The sequence below is a fragment of the Lampetra fluviatilis genome, unplaced genomic scaffold, assembly GCF_964198595.1.
Source record: "Lampetra fluviatilis unplaced genomic scaffold, kcLamFluv1.1 SCAFFOLD_694, whole genome shotgun sequence".
In the NCBI taxonomy this organism is placed as follows: Eukaryota; Metazoa; Chordata; class Hyperoartia; order Petromyzontiformes; family Petromyzontidae; genus Lampetra; species Lampetra fluviatilis.
In genome coordinates, this window is record NW_027620900.1 from 25001 (window position 1) to 44881 (window position 19881).

Below are 19881 nucleotides of genomic sequence, written 5' to 3' on the forward strand. Positions count from 1 at the left end.
CATAGACACATACACACACATAGACATACAGACACATATACACACACTGACACACAGACACATATACACACACATACACACACATACACACAGACACACAGACATACACACACACACTGACTTACAGACACATATACACACACTGACACACAGACACATATACACACACAAACACACAGACACATATACGCACACTGACACACAGACACATATACACACACTGACACACAGACACATATACACACACTGACACACAGACACATATACACATACTGACACAAATACACATATACACACATTGACACACAGACACATATACACACACAAACACACAGACACATACACACGCACAGACACACACATTTACACACACACACATAGACACATACACACACATAGACATACAGACACATACACACAGACACATACACACACACAAACACACAGACACATACACACACAGACACGCACAGACACACAAAGACACATACACACAGACACATATACATATACACACACTGACACACATACACACACAGACACACACACAGACACACATAGACATACACACACAGACACACACACACTGACTTACAGACACATATACACACACTGACACACAGACACATACACACGCAGACACACACATTTACACAGACACACACACACTGACACACAGACACACACACACTGACACACAGACACATACACACGCAGACACACACATTTACACAGACACACACACACACACTGACTTACAGACACATATACACACACTGACACACAGACACATACACATGCACAGACACACATTTACACACACACATACATACACAGACACATACACACACACAGACACATATACACACACTGACACACAGACACATACACACACACAGACACATATACATATACACACACTGACACACAGACACATACACACGCACAGACACATATACATATACACACACTGACACACAGACACATACACACGCACAGACACACACATTTACACACACACACACACAGACACATACACACACATAGACATACAGACACAGCCACATACACACAGACACATACACACACACTGACACATAGACACATACACACGCACAGACACACACATTTACACACACACATAGACACATACACACATAGACATACACACACAGACACATACACACGCACAGACACACACACAGACACACACATAGATATACACACACAGACACATACACACACATAGACATACACACACATACACACACACACAGACACACAAACACACACTGACTTACAGACACATATACACACACTTACACACATACACACACACATACACACACACAGACACACACATAGACATACACACACAGACACATACACACACACTGACACACATACACACATACACACACATACACACGCACAGACACACACATTTACACACACACACATAGACACATACACACATAGACATACACACACAGACACATACACACACATAGACATACACACACATACACACACACACAGACACACAAACACACACTGACTTACAGACACATATACACACACTTACACACATACACACACACATACACACACACAGACACACACATATACATACACACACAGACACATACACACACACTGATACACATACACACACATACACACGCACAGACACACACATTTACACACACACACGCACATACACACACATTTACACAGACACACACATTTACACACACACAGTCTAAACGCGGCATTCCCTTTGATTGCAAACGACCATCAATTACCTCGAGATGGAAGAGATCCTGGGGTGGTAACGAGATGCGATGTTTAAATAAATAAATAAACTACCCACGCGTATTTTGCGCGTCTAGGTATTTGTGTGTGTGTGTGTGTCCGTACGTGTGTTTGTGTGTGTATTTGAGTGTGTATTTGTGTGTGTGTGTGTATGTGTGTGTGTATTTGAGTGTGTGTGTGTGTGTGTCCGTACGTGTGTGTGTGTGTGTGTATTTGAGTGTGTATTTGTGTGTGTGTGTGTCCGTACGTGTGTGTGTGTGTGTATTTGAGTGTGTATTTGTGTGTGTGTATGTGTGTGTGTATTTGAGTGTGTATTTGTGTGTGTGTCCGTACGTGTGTGTGTGTATTTGAGTGTGTATGTGTGTGTGTGTATGTGTGTGTGTATTTGAGTGTGTGTGTGTGTGTCCGTACGTGTGTGTGTGTGTGTGTATTTGAGTGTGTATTTGTGTGTGTGTGTGTATTTGAGTGTGTATTTGTGTGTGTGTGTGTGTGTGTCCGTACGTGTGTGTGTGTATTTGAGTGTGTATTTGTGTGTGTGTGTGTATGTGTGTGTGTATTTGAGTGTGTATTTGTGTGTGTGTGTGTGTCCGTACGTGTGTGTATGTGTGTGTATTTGAGTGTGTATTTGTGTGTGTGTGTGTGTATGTGTGTGTGTATTTGAGTGTGTATGTGTGTGTGTGTCCGTACGTGTGTATGTGTGTGTGTATTTGAGTGTGTATTTGTGTGTGTGTGTGTGTGTATTTGAGTGTGTATTGTGTGTGTGTGTGTGTGTGTCCGTACGTGTGTGTGTGTGTATTTGAGTGTGTATTTGTGTGTGTGTGTGTGTATTTGAGTGTGTATGTGTGTGTGTGTCCGTACGTGTGTGTGTGTATTTGAGTGTGTATTTGAGTGTGTATGTGTGTGTGTGTCCGTACGTGTGTGTGTGTGTATTTGAGTGTGTGTGTGTGTGTATCTGTGTGTGTGTGTGTCTGTGTGTGTGTGTGTCTCTGTGTGTGTGTATCTGTGTGTATCTCTGTGTGTATCTCTGTGTGTGTATCTTTGTGTGTATCTGTGTGTGTATCTGTGTCTGTGTGTGTCTGTGTGGATCTGTGTGTGTGTATCTGTGTATCTGTGTGTGTGTGTATCTATGTGTGTATCTCTGTGTATCTGTGTGTGTATCTGTGTCTCTGTGTGTATCTCTGTGTATCTGTGTGTGTATCTGTGTATCTGTGTGTATCTCTGTGTGTGTATCTGTGTGTGTATCTGTGTGTGTATCCCTGTGTGTGTATCTGTGTGTGTATCTGTGTCTCTGTGTGTGTATCTGTGTGTGTATCTGTGTCTCTGTGTGTGTATCTGTGTATCTGTGTGTGTATGTGTGTGTATCTGTGTGTGTATGTGTGTGTATCTGTGTGTGTATGTGTGTGTATCTCTGTGTGTATCTGTGTGTATCTGTGTCTGTGTGTGTATCTGTGTGTATCTCTGTGTGTATCTGTGTGTATCTCTGTGTATCTGTGTGTATCTGTGTGTGTATATCTCTGTGTGTGTATATCTGTGTATCTGTGTGTATCTGTGTGTATCTGTGTGTGTGTATCTGTGTCTGTGTGTGTATCTGTGTCTGTGTGTGTGTATCTGTATCTCTGTGTGTATCTGTGTCTGTGTGTGTGTATCTGTGTATCTGTGTGTGTGTATCTGTGTATCTGTGTGTGTGTGTATCTATGTGTGTGTATCTCTGTGTATCTGTGTGTGTATCTGTGTCTCTGTGTGTATCTCTGTGTATCTGTGTGTGTATCTGTGTATCTGTGTGTATCTCTGTGTGTGTATCTGTGTGTGTATCTGTGTGTGTATCCCTGTGTGTGTATCTGTGTGTGTATCTGTGTCTCTGTGTGTGTATCTGTGTGTGTATCTGTGTCTCTGTGTGTGTATCTGTGTATCTGTGTGTGTATGTGTGTGTATCTGTGTGTGTATGTGTGTGTATATGTGTGTGTCTCTGTGTGTATCTCTGTGTGTATCTGTGTGTATCTGTGTCTGTGTGTGTATCTGTGTGTATCTCTGTGTGTATCTGTGTGTATCTCTGTGTATCTGTGTGTATCTGTGTGTGTATATCTCTGTGTGTGTATATCTGTGTATCTGTGTGTATCTGTGTGTATCTGTGTGTGTGTATCTGTGTCTGTGTGTGTATCTGTGTCTGTGTGTGTGTATCTGTATCTCTGTGTGTATCTGTGTCTGTGTGTGTATCTCTGTGTATCTGTGTGTATCTCTGCGTGTGTCTGTGTGTGTATATGTATGTGTGTGTATCTCTGTGTGTATCTCTGTGTATCTGTGTGTATCTCTGCGTGTGTCTGTGTGTGTATATGTATGTGTGTGTATCTCTGTGTGTATCTCTGTGTATCTGTGTGTATCTCTGCGTGTGTCTGTGTGTGTATATGTATGTGTGTGTATCTCTGTGTGTATCTCTGTGTATCTGTGTGTGTGTATCTGTGTCTGTGTGTGTATCTCTGTGTATCTGTGTGTATCTCTGTGTGTATCTGTGTCTGTGTGTGTATCTCTGTGTATCTGTGTGTATCTCTGCGTGTGTATGTGTGTGTATATGTATGTGTGTGTATCTCTGTGTGTATCTCTGTGTATCTGTGTGTGTGTATCTGTGTCTGTGTGTGTATCTCTGTGTATCTGTGTGTATCTCTGTGTGTATCTGTGTCTGTGTGTGTATCTCTGTGTATCTGTGTGTATCTCTGCGTGTGTCTGTGTGTGTATATGTATGTGTGTGTATCTCTGTGTGTATCTCTGTGTATCTGTGTGTGTGTATCTGTGTCTGTGTGTGTATCTCTGTGTATCTGTGTGTATCTCTGTGTGTATCTGTGTCTGTGTGTGTATCTCTGTGTATCTGTGTGTATCTCTGCGTGTGTCTGTGTGTGTATATGTATGTGTGTGTATCTCTGTGTGTATCTCTGTGTATCTGTGTGTATCTCTGTGTGTATCTGTGTCTGTGTGTGTATCTCTGTGTATCTGTGTGTATCTCTGCGTGTGTCTGTGTGTGTATATGTATGTGTGTGTATCTCTGTGTGTATCTCTGTGTATCTCTGTGTGTGTATCTGTGTCTGTGTGTGTATCTCTGTGTATCTGTGTGTATCTCTGTGTGTATCTGTGTCTGTGTGTGTATCTCTGTGTATCTGTGTGTATCTCTGCGTGTGTCTGTGTGTGTATATGTATGTGTGTGTATCTCTGTGTGTATCTCTGTGTATCTCTGTGTGTGTATCTGTGTCTGTGTGTGTATCTCTGCGTGTGTCTGTGTGTGTATATGTATGTGTGTGTATCTCTGTGTGTATCTCTGTGTATCTGTGTGTGTGTATCTGTGTCTGTGTGTGTATCTCTGTGTATCTGTGTGTATCTCTGTGTGTATCTGTGTCTGTGTGTGTATCTCTGTGTATCTGTGTGTATCTCTGCGTGTGTCTGTGTGTGTATATGTATGTGTGTGTATCTCTGTGTGTATCTCTGTGTATCTGTGTGTGTGTATCTGTGTCTGTGTGTGTATCTCTGTGTATCTGTGTGTATCTCTGTGTGTATCTGTGTCTGTGTGTGTATCTCTGTGTATCTGTGTGTATCTCTGCGTGTGTCTGTGTGTGTATATGTATGTGTGTGTATCTCTGTGTGTATCTCTGTGTATCTGTGTGTGTGTATCTGTGTCTGTGTGTGTATCTCTGTGTATCTGTGTGTATCTCTGTGTGTATCTGTGTCTGTGTGTGTATCTCTGTGTATCTGTGTGTATCTCTGCGTGTGTCTGTGTGTGTATATGTATGTGTGTGTATCTCTGTGTGTATCTCTGTGTATCTGTGTGTGTGTATCTGTGTCTGTGTGTGTATCTCTGTGTATCTGTGTGTATCTCTGTGTGTATCTGTGTCTGTGTGTGTATCTCTGTGTATCTGTGTGTATCTCTGCGTGTGTCTGTGTGTGTATATGTATGTGTGTGTATCTCTGTGTGTATCTCTGTGTATCTGTGTGTGTGTATCTGTGTCTGTGTGTGTATCTCTGTGTATCTGTGTGTATCTCTGTGTGTATCTGTGTCTGTGTGTGTATCTCTGTGTATCTGTGTGTATCTCTGCGTGTGTCTGTGTGTGTATATGTATGTGTGTGTATCTCTGTGTGTATCTCTGTGTATCTGTGTGTGTGTATCTGTGTCTGTGTGTGTATCTCTGTGTATCTGTGTGTATCTCTGTGTGTATCTGTGTCTGTGTGTGTATCTCTGTGTATCTGTGTGTATCTCTGCGTGTGTCTGTGTGTGTATATGTATGTGTGTGTATCTCTGTGTGTATCTCTGTGTATCTGTGTGTGTGTATCTGTGTCTGTGTGTGTATCTCTGTGTATCTGTGTGTATCTCTGTGTGTATCTGTGTCTGTGTGTGTATCTCTGTGTATCTGTGTGTATCTCTGCGTGTGTCTGTGTGTGTATATGTATGTGTGTGTATCTCTGTGTGTATCTCTGTGTATCTGTGTGTGTGTATCTGTGTCTGTGTGTGTATCTCTGTGTATCTGTGTGTATCTCTGTGTGTATCTGTGTCTGTGTGTGTATCTCTGTGTATCTGTGTGTATCTCTGCGTGTGTCTGTGTGTGTATATGTATGTGTGTGTATCTCTGTGTGTATCTCTGTGTATCTGTGTGTGTGTATCTGTGTCTGTGTGTGTATCTCTGTGTATCTGTGTGTATCTCTGTGTGTATCTGTGTCTGTGTGTGTATCTCTGTGTATCTGTGTGTATCTCTGCGTGTGTCTGTGTGTGTATATGTATGTGTGTGTATCTCTGTGTGTATCTCTGTGTATCTCTGTGTGTGTATCTGTGTCTGTGTGTGTATCTCTGTGTATCTGTGTGTATCTCTGTGTGTATCTGTGTCTGTGTGTGTATCTCTGTGTATCTGTGTGTATCTCTGCGTGTGTCTGTGTGTGTATATGTATGTGTGTGTATCTCTGTGTGTATCTCTGTGTATCTCTGTGTGTGTGTCTGTGTGTGTATCTCTGCGTGTGTCTGTGTGTGTATATGTATGTGTGTGTATCTCTGTGTGTATCTCTGTGTATCTGTGTGTGTGTATCTGTGTCTGTGTGTGTATCTCTGTGTATCTGTGTGTATCTCTGTGTGTATCTGTGTCTGTGTGTGTATCTCTGTGTATCTGTGTGTATCTCTGCGTGTGTCTGTGTGTGTATATGTATGTGTGTGTATCTCTGTGTGTATCTCTGTGTATCTGTGTGTGTGTATCTGTGTCTGTGTGTGTATCTCTGTGTATCTGTGTGTATCTCTGTGTGTATCTGTGTCTGTGTGTGTATCTCTGTGTATCTGTGTGTATCTCTGCGTGTGTCTGTGTGTGTATATGTATGTGTGTGTATCTCTGTGTGTATCTCTGTGTATCTGTGTGTGTGTATCTGTGTCTGTGTGTGTATCTCTGTGTATCTGTGTGTATCTCTGTGTGTATCTGTGTCTGTGTGTGTATCTCTGTGTATCTGTGTGTATCTCTGCGTGTGTCTGTGTGTGTATATGTATGTGTGTGTATCTCTGTGTGTATCTCTGTGTATCTGTGTGTGTGTATCTGTGTCTGTGTGTGTATCTCTGTGTATCTGTGTGTATCTCTGTGTGTATCTGTGTCTGTGTGTGTATCTCTGTGTATCTGTGTGTATCTCTGCGTGTGTCTGTGTGTGTATATGTATGTGTGTGTATCTCTGTGTGTATCTCTGTGTATCTGTGTGTGTGTATCTGTGTCTGTGTGTGTATCTCTGTGTATCTGTGTGTATCTCTGTGTGTATCTGTGTCTGTGTGTGTATCTCTGTGTATCTGTGTGTATCTCTGCGTGTGTCTGTGTGTGTATATGTATGTGTGTGTATCTCTGTGTGTATCTCTGTGTATCTGTGTGTGTGTATCTGTGTCTGTGTGTGTATCTCTGTGTATCTGTGTGTATCTCTGTGTGTATCTGTGTCTGTGTGTGTATCTCTGTGTATCTGTGTGTATCTCTGCGTGTGTCTGTGTGTGTATATGTATGTGTGTGTATCTCTGTGTGTATCTCTGTGTATCTGTGTGTGTGTATCTGTGTCTGTGTGTGTATCTCTGTGTATCTGTGTGTATCTCTGTGTGTATCTGTGTCTGTGTGTGTATCTCTGTGTATCTGTGTGTATCTCTGCGTGTGTCTGTGTGTGTATATGTATGTGTGTGTATCTCTGTGTGTATCTCTGTGTATCTCTGTGTGTGTATCTGTGTCTGTGTGTGTATCTCTGTGTATCTGTGTGTATCTCTGTGTGTATCTGTGTCTGTGTGTGTATCTCTGTGTATCTGTGTGTATCTCTGCGTGTGTATGTGTGTGTATATGTATGTGTGTGTATCTCTGTGTGTATCTCTGTGTATCTGTGTGTGTGTATCTGTGTCTGTGTGTGTATCTCTGTGTATCTGTGTGTATCTCTGTGTGTATCTGTGTCTGTGTGTGTATCTCTGTGTATCTGTGTGTATCTCTGCGTGTGTCTGTGTGTGTATATGTATCTGTGTGTATCTCTGTGTGTATCTCTGTGTATCTGTGTGTGTGTATCTGTGTCTGTGTGTGTATCTCTGTGTATCTGTGTGTATCTCTGTGTGTATCTGTGTCTGTGTGTGTATCTCTGTGTATCTGTGTGTATCTCTGCGTGTGTATGTGTGTGTATATGTATGTGTGTGTATCTCTGTGTGTATCTCTGTGTATCTGTGTGTGTGTATCTGTGTCTGTGTGTGTATCTCTGTGTATCTGTGTGTATCTCTGTGTGTATCTGTGTCTGTGTGTGTATCTCTGTGTATCTGTGTGTATCTCTGCGTGTGTCTGTGTGTGTATATGTATCTGTGTGTATCTCTGTGTGTATCTCTGTGTATCTGTGTGTGTGTATCTGTGTCTGTGTGTGTATCTCTGTGTATCTGTGTGTATCTCTGTGTGTATCTGTGTCTGTGTGTGTATCTCTGTGTATCTGTGTGTATCTCTGCGTGTGTATGTGTGTGTATATGTATGTGTGTGTATCTCTGTGTGTATCTCTGTGTATCTGTGTGTGTGTATCTGTGTCTGTGTGTGTATCTCTGTGTATCTGTGTGTATCTCTGCGTGTGTCTGTGTGTGTATATGTATGTGTGTGTATCTGTGTCTGTGTGTGTATCTCTGTGTATCTGTGTGTATCTCTGCGTGTGTCTGTGTGTGTATATGTATGTGTGTGTATCTCTGTGTGTATCTCTGTGTGTATCTCTGTGTGTATCTCTGCATGTGTATGTGTGTGTGTATATGTATGTGTGTGTATATCTGTGTGTATCTCTGCGTGTATCTGTGTGTGTATATGTATGTGTGTGTATCTCTGTGTGTATCTCTGTGTATCTGTGTGTATCTCTGCGTGTATCTGTGTGTGTATATGTATGTGTGTGTATCTCTGTGTGTATCTCTGTGTGTATCTCTGTGTGAATGAGTGAATGGATCCTCTTCCCTTTAAACGTGGGGGGGGGAGGGGTCGTCGTGATGGGGAGGGGGGGGGACCACGTGACCCGCTGGATGGAGGGAGAGACCACGTGACCAGCGCGGCTCATTACAATCCAGAGCACGTGGGAGCTCCGGCTCGCACCCAGCAGCATCATCATCATCATCAGCATCATCAGCAGCATCATCAGTAGCAGCAGTAGAAGCATCATCAGCATCATCATCAGCATCATCAGCAGCATCATCAGCAGCAGTAGCATCATCAGCAGCATCATCAGTAGCAGCAGTAGAAGCATCATCAGCATCATCATCAGCATCATCAGCAGCATCATCAGTAGCAGCAGTAGAAGCATCATCAGCATCATCAGCAGCAGCAGTAGAAGCATCAGCAGCAGCATCATCAGCAGTAGAAGCATCATCAGCAGCATCATCATCAGCAGCAGCAGCATCATCAGCAGCAGCATCATCAGCAGCAGTAGTAGAAGCATCAGCAGCAGCATCATCAGCAGTAGAAGCATCATCAGCAGCAGCATCATCAGCAGCAGCAGCATCATCAGCAGCAGCATCAGCATCATCATCAGCATCATAATCAGCATCATCAGCAGCAGCATCATCAGCAGCAGCATCATCAGCAGCAGCATCATCAGCAGAAGCAGCATCATCATCATCAGCATCAGCATCAGCAGCATCATCATCAGCAGCATCAGCAGCATCAGCAGCATCATCAGCAGCAGTAAAAGCATCATCAGCAGCATCAACAGCAGTAGCATCATCAGCAGCATCATCAGCATCATCAGTAGAAGCATCAGCAGCATCATCAGCAGCAGCAGTAGAAGCATCAGCAGCATCATCAGCAGCAGCATCATCATCAGCAGCATCATCAGCAGCAGCATCATCAGCAGCAGTAGAAGCATCATCATCAGCAGCAGCATCATCATCAACAGCATCATCATCAGCAGCAGCATCATCAGCATCATCATCAGCATCATCATCAGCAGCAGCATCATCATCATCATCAGTAGCAGCAGCAGCAGCAGCATCATCAGCATCATCATCAGCAGCATCATCAGCAGCATCATCAGCATCATCATCAGCAGCAGCATCATCAGCATCAGCAGCATCAGCAGCAGCAGCATCAGCATCAGCATCATCATCAGCAGCATCATCATCAGCAGCATCATCAGCATCAGCATCATCATCATCAGCATCAGCATCATCAGCAGCAGCATCATCAGCAGCATCATCATCAGCAGCAGCATCATCAGCATCATCATCATCAGCATCATCATCATCAGCATCAGCATCATCAGCAGCAGCATCATCATCAGCAGCATCATCATCATCAGCAGCATCATCATCAGCAGCAGCATCAGCAGCATCATCATCAGCAGCATCATCAGCATCATCATCATCAGCATCAGCATCATCAGCAGCAGCATCATCATCAGCAGCATCATCATCATCAGCAGCATCATCATCATCATCAGCAGCAGCAGCATCATCATCATCAGTAGCATCATCATCAGCAGCAGCATCATCAGCAGCATCAGCAGCATCAGCAGCAGTAGAAGCAGCATCAGCAGAAGCATCATCAGCATCATCAGCAACAGCATCATCAGCATTATCAGCAGCATCATCATTAGCAACATCATCATCAGCAGCATCATAATCAGCAGCAGCAGTATCATCATCTGCAGTATCATCAGCAGCAGCAGTAGAAGCATCAGCAGCATCATCAGCAGCAGTAGAAGCATCATCAGCAGAAGCATCATCAGCAGCATCATCATCATCATCAACAGCAGAATCATCATCATCAGCAGCATCATCAGCAGCATCATCAGCAGCAAGACTATCATCAACAGTAGAAGCATCATCATCATCAGCAACATCATCATCAGCAGTAGAAGCATCATCAGCAGCATGACTATCATCAACAGAAGAAGCATCATCATCATCAGCAACATCATCATCAGCAACATCATCATCAGCAGTAGAAGCATCATCAGCAGCATGACTATCATCCGCAGTAGAAGCATCATCATCAGCAGCAGTAGAAGCATCATCAGCAGAAGCATCATCAGCAGCATCATCATCATCAGCAGCAGAATCATCATCAGCAGCAGAATCATCATCAGCAGCAGCATCATCAGCAGCATCATCAGCAGCAAGACTATCATCAACAGAAGAAACATCATCATCATCAGCAACATCATCATCAGCAGTAGAAGTATCATCAGCAGCATGACTATCATCCGCAGTAGAAGCATCATCATCAGCAGCAGCATCATCATCATTATCAGCAGCAGCATCATCAGTAGCATGACTTTCATCAGCAGTAGAAGCATCATCATCAGCAGCATCATCAGCAGTAAAAGCATCATTGGCAGCATCATCAGCACGCTCATCAGCAGCAGCATCAGCAGCAGAATCATCATCATCAGCAGTAGAAGCAGCATCAACAGCAGCATCAGCAACAGCAGCATTATCAGCCGAATCATCATCAGCAGTAGAAGCATCAGCAGCAGCATCATCAGCAGCATGATGATCATCAGCAGTATTATCATCAACATCAGCAGAAGCATCAGCATGCTTATAAGCATCACTACCATCAGCAACAGCATCATCGGCAATATCATATTCATCAGCATTATCATCAGCATGATCATATTCATCATCAGCAGCATCATCAACAAGATCATATTCATCAGCATGGGGCAGTGTTGAGTCTATGGTGCAGTGTTGAGTCTATGGTGCAGTGTTGAGTCTACGGTGCAGTGTTGAGTCTATGGTGCAGTGTTGAGTCTATGGTGCAGTGTTGAGTCTATGGTGCAGTGTTGAGTCTATGGTGCAGTGTTGAGTCTGTGGTGCAGTGTTGAGTCTATGGTGCAGTGTTGAGTCTATGGTGCAGTGTTGAGTCTACGGTGCAGTGTTGAGTCTATGGTGCAGTGTTGAGTCTATGGTGCAGTGTTGAGTCTATGGTGCAGTGTTGAGTCTATGGTGCAGTGTTGAGTCTGTGGTGCAGTGTTGAGTCTATGGTGCAGTGTTGAGTCTATGGTGCAGTGTTGAGTCTATGGTGCAGTGTTGAGTCTATGGTGCAGTGTTGAGTCTGTGGTGCAGTGTTGAGTCTATGGTGCAGTGTTGAGTCTATGGTGCAGTGTTGAGTCAGTGGACAGTGTTGAGTCTATGGTGCAGTGTTGAGTCTATGGTGCAGTGTTGAGTCTATGGTGCAGTGTTGAGTCTATGGTGCAGTGTTGAGTCTATGGGGCAGTGTTGAGTCTATGGTGCAGTGTTGAGTCTATGGTGTAGTGTTGAGTCTGTGGTGCAGTGCTGAGTCTGTGGTGCAGTGCTGAGTCTGTGGTGCAGTGTTGAGTCTGTGGTGCAGTGTTGAGTCTATGGGCAGTGTTGAGTCTATGGTGCAGTGTTGAGTCTATGGTGCAGTGTTGAGTCTATGGTGCAGTGTTGAGTCTATGGTGCAGTGTTGAGTCTATGGTGCAGTGTTGAGTCTATGGGCAGTGTTGAGTCTATGGTGCAGTGTTGAGTCTATGGGCAGTGTTGAGTCTATGGTGCAGTGTTGAGTCTATGGTGCAGTGTTGAGTCTATGGTGCAGTGTTGAGTCTATGGTGCAGTGTTGAGTCTGTGGTGCAATGTTGAGTCTATGGTGCAGTGTTGAGTCTATGGTGCAGTGTTGAGTCTATGGTGCAGTGTTGAGTCTATGGTGCAGTGTTGAGTCTATGGTGCAGTGTTGAGTCTATGGTGCAGTGTTGAGTCTATGGGCAGTGTTGAGTCTATGGTGCAGTGTTGAGTCTATGGGCAGTGTTGAGTCTATGGTGCAGTGTTGAGTCTATGGTGCAGTGTTGAGTCTATGGTGCAGTGTTGAGTCTATGGTGCAGTGTTGAGTCTATGGTGCAGTGTTGAGTCTGTGGTGCAGTGTTGAGTCTATGGGCAGTGTTGAGTCTGTGGTGCAGTGTTGAGTCTATGGGCAGTGTTGAGTCTATGGTGCAGTGTTGAGTCTATGGTGCAGTGTTGAGTCTATGGTGCAGTGTTGAGTCTATGGTGCAGTGTTGAGTCTGTGGTGCAGTGTTGAGTCTATGGTGCAGTGTTGAGTCTGTGGTGCAGTGTTGAGTCTATGGTGCAGTGTTGAGTCTGTGGTGCAGTGTTGAGTCTATGGTGCAGGGTTGAGTCTGTGGTGCAGTGTTGAGTCTATGGTGCAGTGCTGAGTCTGTGGTGCAGTGTTGAGTCTACGGTGCAGTGTTGAGTCTACGGTGCAGTGTTGAGTCTACGGTGCAGTGTTGAGTCTATGGTGCAGTGTTGAGTCTATGGTGCAGTGTTGAGTCTATGGTGCAGTGTTGAGTCTACGGTGCAGTGTTGAGTCTACGGTGCAGTGTTGAGTCTACGGTGCAGTGTTGAGTCTATGGTGCAGTGTTGAGTCTATGGTGCAGTGTTGAGTCTATGGTGCAGTGTTGAGTCTATGGTGCAGTGTTGAGTCTATGGTGCAGTGTTGAGTCTATGGTGCAGTGTTGAGTCTATGGTGCAGTGTTGAGTCTATGGTGCAGTGTTGAGTCTATGGTGCAGTGTTGAGTCTGTGGACAGTGTTGAGTCTGTGGTGCAGTGTTGAGTCTATGGTGCAGTGTTGAGTCTATGGGCAGTGTTGAGTCTATGGTGCAGTGCTGAGTCTATGGTGCAGTGTTGAGTCTATGGTGCAGTGTTGAGTCTATGGTGCAGTGTTGAGTCTATGGTGCAGTGTTGAGTCTATGGTGCAGTGTTGAGTCTATGGTGCAGTGTTGAGGCTATGGTGCAGTGTTGAGTCTATGGTGCAGTGTTGAGTCTATGGTGCAGTGTTGAGTCTATGGTGCAGTGTTGAGTCTGTGGTGCAGTGTTGAGTCTATGGTGCAGTGTTGAGTCTATGGTGCAGTGTTGAGTCTATGGTGCAGTGTTGAGTCTATGGTGCAGTGCTGAGTCTATGGGCAGTGTTGAGTCAGTGGACAGTGTTGAGTCTATGGGCAGTGTTGAGTCTATGGTGCAGTGCTGAGTCTATGGGCAGTGTTGAGTCTATGGTGCAGTGCTGAGTCTATGGGCAGTGTTGAGTCTATGGTGCAGTGCTGAGTCTATGGGCAGTGTTGAGTCAGTGGACAGTGTTGAGTCTATGGGCAGTGTTGAGTCTATGGTGCAGTGCTGAGTCTATGGGCAGTGTTGAGTCTATGGGCAGTGTTGAGTCTATGGTGCAGTGTTGAGTCTATGGGCAGTGTTGAGTCTATGGTGCAGTGTTGAGTCTATGGGGTAGTGTTAAGTCTATGGGCAGTGTTGAGTCTATGGGTAGTGTTGAGTCTATGGGTAGTGTTGAGTCTATGGGTAGTGTTGAGTCTATGGGCAGTGTTGAGTCTATGGGCAGTGTTGAGTCTATGGGCAGTGTTGAGTCTATGGTGCAGTGTTGAGTCTATGGTGCAGTGTTGAGTCTATGGTGCAGTGTTGAGTCTATGGTGCAGTGTTGAGTCTATGGTGCAGTGTTGAGTCTATGTTGCAGTGTTGAGTCTATGGTGCAGTGTTGAGTCTATGGGCAGTGTTGAGTCTATGGTGCAGTGTTGAGTCTATGGTGCAGTGTTGAGTCTATGGTGCAGTGTTGAGTCTATGGTGCAGTGTTGAGTCTATGGTGCAGTGTTGAGTCTATGGGCAGTGTTGAGTCTATGGTGCAGTGTTGAGTCTATGGGCAGTGTTGAGTCTGTGGTGCAGTGTTGAGTCTATGGGCAGTGTTGAGTCTATGGGCAGTGTTGAGTCTATGGTGCAGTGTTGAGTCTATGGTGCAGTGTTGAGTCTATGGTGCAGTGTTGAGTCTATGGTGCAGTGTTGAGTCTATGGTGCAGTGTTGAGTCTATGGTGCAGTGTTGAGTCTATGGTGCAGTGTTGAGTCTATGGTGCAGTGTTGAGTCTATGGTGCAGTGTTGAGTCTATGGTGCAGTGTTGAATCTATGGTGCAGTGTTGAGTCTATGGTGCAGTGTTGAGTCTGTGGGGAGTGTTGAGTCTATGGTGCAGTGTTGAGTCTATGGGTAGTGTTGAGTCTATGGTGCAGTGTTGAGTCTGTGGGGAGTGTTGAGTCTATGGTGCAGTGTTGAGTCTATGGTGCAGTGTTGAGTCTATGGTGCAGTGTTGAGTCTATGGTGCAGTGTTGAGTCTGTGGTGCAGTGTTGAGTCTATGGTGCAGTGTTGAGTCTATGGTGCAGTGTTGAGTCTATGGTGCAGTGTTGAGTCTATGGGCAGTGTTGAGTCTATGGTGCAGTGTTGAGTCTGTGGTGCAGTGTTGAGTCTGTGGTGCAGTGTTGAGTCTATGGTGCAGTGTTGAGTCTATGGTGCAGTGTTGAGTCTATGGTGCAGTGTTGAGTCTATGGTGCAGTGTTGAGTCTATGGTGCAGTGTTGAGTCTATGGTGCAGTGTTGAGTCTATGGTGCAGTGTTGAGTCTATGGTGCTGTGTTGAGTCTATGGTGCAGTGTTGAGTCTATGGGCAGTGTTGAGTCTATGGTGCAGTGTTGAGTCTATGGTGCAGTGTTGAGTCTATGGTGCAGTGTTGAGTCTATGGTGCAGTGTTGAGTCTATGGTGCAGTGTTGAGTCTATGGTGCAGTGTTGAGTCTATGGTGCAGTGTTGAGTCTATGGTGCAGTGTTGAGTCTATGGGCAGTGTTGAGTCTATGGTGCAGTGTTGAGTCTATGGTGCAGTGTTGAGTTTATGGTGCAGTGTTGAGTCTATGGTGCAGTGTTGAGTCTATGGTGCAGTGTTGAGTCTATGGTGCAGTGTTGAGTCTATGGGCAGTGTTGAGTCTATGGTGCAGTGTTGAGTCTATGGTGCAGTGTTGAGTTTATGGTGCAGTGTTGAGTCTATGGTGCAGTGTTGAGTCTATGGTGCAGTGTTGAGTCTATGGTGCAGTGTTGAGTCTATGGTGCAGTGTTGAGTCTATGGGCAGTGTTGAGTCTATGGTGCAGTGTTGAGTCTATGGGCAGTGTTGAGTCTATGGTGCAGTGTTGAGTCTATGGTGCAGTGTTGAGTCTATGGTGCAATGTTGAGTCTATGGGCAGTGTTGAGTCTATGGGCAGTGTTGAGTCTATGGTGCAGTGTTGAGTCTATGGGCAGTGTTGAGTCTATGGGCAGTGTTGAGTCTATGGTGCAGTGTTGAGTCTATGGTGCAGTGTTGAGTCTATGGTACAGTGTTGAGTCTATGGTGCAGTGTTGAGTATATGGTGCAGTGTTGAGTCTATGGTGCAGTGTTGAGTCTATGGGCAGTGTTGAGTCTATGGGCAGTGTTGAGTCTATGGTGCAGTGTTGAGTCTATGGGCAGTGTTGAGTCTATGGTGCAATGTTGAGTCTATGGGCAGTGTTGAGTCTATGGGCAGTGTTGAGTCTATGGTGCAGTGTTGAGTCTATGGGCAGTGTTGAGTCTATGGGCAGTGTTGAGTCTATGGTGCAGTGTTGAGTCTATGGTGCAGTGTTGAGTCTCTGGTGCAGTGTTGAGTCTATGGTGCAGTGTTGAGTCTATGGTGCAGTGTTGAGTCTATGGTGCAGTGTTGAGTCTATGGTGCAGTGTTGAGTCTATGGTGCAGTGTTGAGTCTATGGTGCAGTGCTGAGTCTATGGTGCAGTGTTGAGTCTATGGTGCAGTGTTGAATCTATGGGCAGTGTTGAGTCTATGGGCAGTGTTGTGTCTATGGTGCAGTGTTGAGTCTATGGTGTAGTGTTGAGTCTTTGGTGCAGTGTTGAGTCTATGGTGCAGTGTTGAGTCTATGGGCAGTGTTGTGTCTATGGTGCAGTGTTGAGTCTATGGTGTAGTGTTGAGTCTTTGGTGCAGTGTTGAGTCTATGGTGCAGTGTTGAGTCTATGGTGCAGTCTTGAGTCTATGGGCAGTGTTGAGTCTTTGGTGCAGTGTTGAGTCTATGGTGCAGTGTTGAATCTATGGGCAGTGTTGAGTCTATGGGCAGTGTTGTGTCTATGGTGCAGTGTTGAGTCTATGGTGTAGTGTTGAGTCTTTGGTGCAGTGTTGAGTCTATGGTGCAGTGTTGAGTCTATGGGCAGTGTTGTGTCTATGGTGCAGTGTTGAGTCTATGGTGTAGTGTTGAGTCTTTGGTGCAGTGTTGAGTCTATGGTGCAGTGTTGAGTCTATGGGCAGTGTTGTGTCTATGGTGCAGTGTTGAGTCTATGGTGTAGTGTTGAGTCTTTGGTGCAGTGTTGAGTCTATGGTGCAGTGTTGAGTCTATGGTGCAGTCTTGAGTCTATGGGCAGTGTTGAGTCTTTGGTGCAGTGTTGAGTCTATGGTGCAGTGTTGAATCTATGGGCAGTGTTGAGTCTATGGGCAGTGTTGTGTCTATGGTGCAGTGTTGAGTCTATGGTGTAGTGTTGAGTCTTTGGTGCAGTGTTGAGTCTATGGTGCAGTGTTGAGTCTATGGGCAGTGTTGTGTCTATGGTGCAGTGTTGAGTCTTTGGTGCAGTGTTGAGTCTTTGGTGCAGTGTTGAGTCTATGGTGCAGTGTTGAGTCTATGGGCAGTGTTGTGTCTATGGTGCAGTGTTGAGTCTATGGTGTAGTGTTGAGTCTTTGGTGCAGCGTTGAGTCTATGGTGCAGTGTTGAGTCTATGGGCAGTGTTGAGTCTATGGTGCAGTGTTGAGTCTATGGTGCAGTGTTGAGTCTATGGGCAGTGTTGTGTCTATGGTGCAGTGTTGAGTCTATGGTGCAGTGTTGAGTCTATTGTGCAGCTTCCCCTGGGGGTGCCCCTAGGCTACACACAACAGCAGCAGCAGTCACCACACAGCTACTGGTAGACACAGTGACAGCTGCCCCTGGGGGTGCCCCTAGGCTACAGACAACAGCAGCAGCAGTCACCACCCAGCTACTGGTAGACACAGAGACAGCTGCCCCTGGGGGTGCCCTTAGGCTACAGACAACAGCAGCAGCAGCAGTCACCACACAGCTACTGGTAGACACAGTGACAGCTTCCCCTGGGGGTGCCCCTAGGCTACAGACAGCAGCAGCAGCAGTCACCACCCAGCTACTGGTAGACACAGAGACAGCTTCCCCTGGGGGTGCCCTTAGGCTACAGACAACAGCAGCAGCAGCAGTCACCACACAGCTACTGGTAGACACAGAGACAGCTTCCCCTGGGGGTGCCCCTAGGCTACACACAACAGCAGCAGCAGCAGTCACCACACAGCTACTGGTAGACACAGTGACAGCTGCCCCTGGGGGTGCCCCTAGGCTACAGACAGCAGCAGCAGCAGTCACCACACAGCTACTGGTAGACACAGAGACAGCTTCCCCTGGGGGTGCCCCTAGGCTACAGACAGCAGCAGCAGTAGTCATCACCCAGCTACTGGTAGACACAGAGACAGCTTCCCCTGGGGGTGCCCCTAGGATACAGACAGCAGCAGCAGCAGTCACCACCCAGCTACTGGTAGACACAGTGACAGCTTCCCCTGGGGGTGCCCCTAGGCTACAGACAACAGCAGCAGTCACCACCCAGCTACTGGTAGACACAGAGACAGCTTCCCCTGGGGGTGCCCCTAGGCTACAGACAGCAGCAGCAGCAGTTACCACCCAGCTACTGGTAGACACAGAGACAGCTTCCCCTGGGGGTGCCCCTAGGCTACAGACAGCAACAGCAGCAGTCACCACCCAGCTACTGGTAGACACAGAGACAGCTTCCCCTGGGGGTGCCCCTAGGCTACACACAACAGCAGCAGCAGCAGTCACCACACAGCTACTGGTAGACACAGAGACAGCTGCCCCTGGGGGTGCCCCTAGGCTACAGACAGCAGCAGCAGTCACCACCCAGCTACTGGTAGACACAGAGACAGCTTCCCCTGGGGGTGCCCCTAGGCTACAGACAGCAGCAGCAGCAGTCACCACACAGCTACTGGTAGACACAGAGACAGCTTCCCCTGGGGGTGCCCCTAGGCTACAGACAGCAGCAGCAGTCACCACCCAGCTACTGGTAGACACAGAGACAGCTTCCCCTGGGGGTGCCCCTAGGCTACAGACAGCAGCAGCAGTCACCACCCAGCTACTGGTAGACACAGAGACAGCTGCCCCTGGGGGTGCCCCTAGGCTACACACAGCAGCAGCAGCAGTCACCACCCAGCTACTGGTAGACACAGAGACAGCTTCCTCTGGGGGTGCCCCTAGGCTACAGAGCAGTCATCACCCAGTGGGCGCAAAGGAGGAGTTGCAGCACTGCTCCTGTATCTTTGTATTTAAAAAAAATGAAACTTAAAAAAAACTACACTCAAACTTGAGCACATTCTCATGAATTTTATTCCATTTCAACGGTTGTTTACGACGCTTTCATTTCATATATTTGTGTGTTTTTGCGTAGCCTCCCACAGCCTGAGTTAGGCCCAAGTAGGCCACAACCAACCCCCCGCCACTCGCCTGGACACGATGCCCGGTGTGAGTGAGGCTTGTGGGCTGGGGGCGGCCAGGCGAGGAGGGAGGGTAGGGGTGGGGGAGTTTGCCATCGGGGCCCGTTCTCAGGCCAGGTAGTCAACATCACTACGGCAGCTATGAGATGTTGACTACCTCGCGTGGTATACAGGAGGTCGTGGGTTCGAGATAGTTAGCATCTAGCTGCCGCAGTGAGATGTTGACTACCTCGCGTGGTATACAGGAG